The sequence below is a fragment of the Trachypithecus francoisi genome, unplaced genomic scaffold (genome assembly GCF_009764315.1).
Source record: "Trachypithecus francoisi isolate TF-2019V2 unplaced genomic scaffold, Tfra_2.0 Lachesis_group17, whole genome shotgun sequence".
Taxonomy (NCBI): domain Eukaryota; kingdom Metazoa; phylum Chordata; class Mammalia; order Primates; family Cercopithecidae; genus Trachypithecus; species Trachypithecus francoisi.
This window is the reverse complement of record NW_022681462.1, coordinates 37,639,522-37,641,986: the sequence shown is the minus strand read 5'-3', so window position 1 is coordinate 37,641,986 and position 2,465 is coordinate 37,639,522. Positions and strand designations below refer to the sequence as shown.

At 47.6% G+C, this 2,465-nt stretch overlaps 1 non-coding gene across 1 annotated transcript; it reads left to right on the top strand.

Annotated features, from left to right (window-relative positions):
- Positions 1–2,333: 2,333 nt before the first annotated feature.
- Positions 2,334–2,465, top strand: LOC117063134. Its single transcript, XR_004428751.1, has one exon. It is a non-coding gene; the product is annotated as a U8 small nucleolar RNA (small nucleolar RNA).

Genomic DNA, 2,465 nt, shown 5'->3' with positions numbered 1-2,465 from the left:
ATATCAGCCTAAATTCCTCCTAATCCTGATGGTCTTCTTCCACATAAAGGGGGAAATGAGAGCAACAGCTTCTGAGCTATGCACTGTCCATCGGAGTGGGATTATTACATTTCCCTGATTCCAGCTTGAAACATCTCAGAGAAGGGCTGGCTTGAGTCAGTTACCCATCCCTGGATCAATCTATCATGGCCAGGGAGAAGGCGTCAACCCAGACTTGATCTCTCAGAACCCACCTTCCCATGTCTGAGTCTTCCACTGTGAGTCAGGCAGCCCTCCTATGTGCTGGGTATCTCATACAACATGACCAAAATCCACAGGTCAAGAAGCCAGGCAAATTTCTGAGATCTTGGCTAGGGTCAGGGCTCAAGTGTTTGCTCCTCCTTTCCATTCTCCACCACACTCCTCAGATTGTCCCTATCATCAATGCCTTGGTGTGGGTTTTTCTAGGTGTAGCCAGAAGCCCAATGAGTACCTGAGACCATTGTCTGAAGCCTGTTTTTCTCAGTCCCAGCTTCAACACCACTCCCTTTTCATTGTATCTTTTTTTTTTTTTTGGCGGGGGTTTGCGGGGGGTAGGGAGGTGGGGCGTGGACTGAAGCTCACTCTGTTGACCAGGCTGGAGTGCAGTGGCGTGATCTGGGCTCACTGCAACCTCCGCCTCCCTGGTTCAAGCGATTTTCCTGCCTCAGCCTCCCGAGCAGCTGGGATTACATGCACCCACCACCATGCCCGGCTAATTTTTTTGTATTTTTAATGGAGACAGGATTTCACCATGTTGGCCACGCTGGTCTCCAACTCCTGACCTCAGATGATCCACCCACCTCAGCCTCCCAAAGTGCTGGGATTACAGGTGTGAGCCACCATTCCCAGCCCTTCCTCCTAATTTCTAAAGCTGCCAGTAAGCCCCCAAAAAGTTACTTTGTCCTTATAGGTTCTCTGAACCTGAAGGTGAGAATTGGCAGCAGGGGTGAGGCTATCTGAAGGAAGATGTCAGAGTTGCCATTGGATGGGGACATTGGCAGGAGCTAAGCCCTGTGGTTGAGAAGGTTCTTGTCCGTCTGGAGGCCGGGAGACTGGTGATAATGGAGCTTCTTTTGGGAAAGCAGGGAGAGATTTTAGTATGTGAGCCATCGAGAGGGCCATCATGTGGAGTAGGACACCTGACTGCTGCAGGTGAGGACCCTGGAAGTATGCACAGAGGGTCTGTCCCAGCCTTGATCTCTCAGCATTGCATCAGATATTTGGATAGAGGCATGAATGATAGTTGTTGGGGGCTGAGTTGTGTCCTTCGTAAAAAAATGTTGACATCCTAACCCTCAGTACCTGTGAGTGTGACCTTATTTGGAAATAGGATCTTTGCAGATTTATTCATTAAGATGAGATCATACTGGTTCAATTCAAATTCAATCACTAAAATCAATGACTGTCCTTATAAGAAAGCCATGTGGAGATGCACAAGGAAGACGAGCATGTGAATTCAGAGGCAGAGATTGAAGTGAGCCAAGGAATGCGAAGGGCTGCCGGCAACCACCAGAAGCTGGGAGACCTGAGGAGTGATTATTCCTGGATCCTTCAGGGGTACATGGCCCTGCCAACACCTTGGTTTCAGACTCTCAACCTCCAGAACTGAGAGAGAGTAAATTTCTGTAAATTTCTGTTGTTTTAAGCCTCCTACTTTGTGGTAATTTGTTATGGTTGTCCATTAGCAAACTAAACAGCAATTTATCCTTCTTGTAGATGAGACCCTCCTGGTTGCCTACCCAGCTGCCATTCACCCATTCTCCTTGCATCAAAACCCTGAGTTTGTTCAGCATCACACAGAAATGTGCTCAGGGAGGGTGGCCCGATACTTGAGGGAAAATGAGTGGCCCAAGTAAGTCAGAGTACATTCATTTCCCTTTGCCAGGGATTGTGGAAGGGATGGCCCTCGACTCTGCTCTGGCCTCTGAAATGTGAGGGAAAGTCTGTGGGCAGCCTCCAGGCAGCACTGAAGGAAAGCCTCCTCTGCCTTCATTCCCGCCTGAGAGATGGTCATGTGAGGATTTACTGTCTGCAGCCGCTGAAGCCCTGGCTCAGCCATGACAGAAGGTGACTTAGGGCGGTGATATTGTTGAGCTGTTAAACCCAACCTTCAAATGGACTTCTTGTCATGTGAGAAAGATGAACTTATATTATTTGGTTGGATGTGCTGTTACTCACAGCTGAAGACAATCTAACAGGCATACTGGTCATGATCATTAATACCACCAATAATGGAATCAGAATTAAAAATAATCTAAGACCGAAAGGCTTGCCACAAATAAAACAGACAAACTGGAACAGGAATAAATGCATCGTCAGGTGGGATAATTCTTACCTGTTTCTCCTTTTGGAGGGCAGATAGAATAGGCTGATAGGAGATGCATGAAACATGGTTTCATTCTCTATGTAATCAGGACTTGCAACACCGATTACTCCTTTCTGAT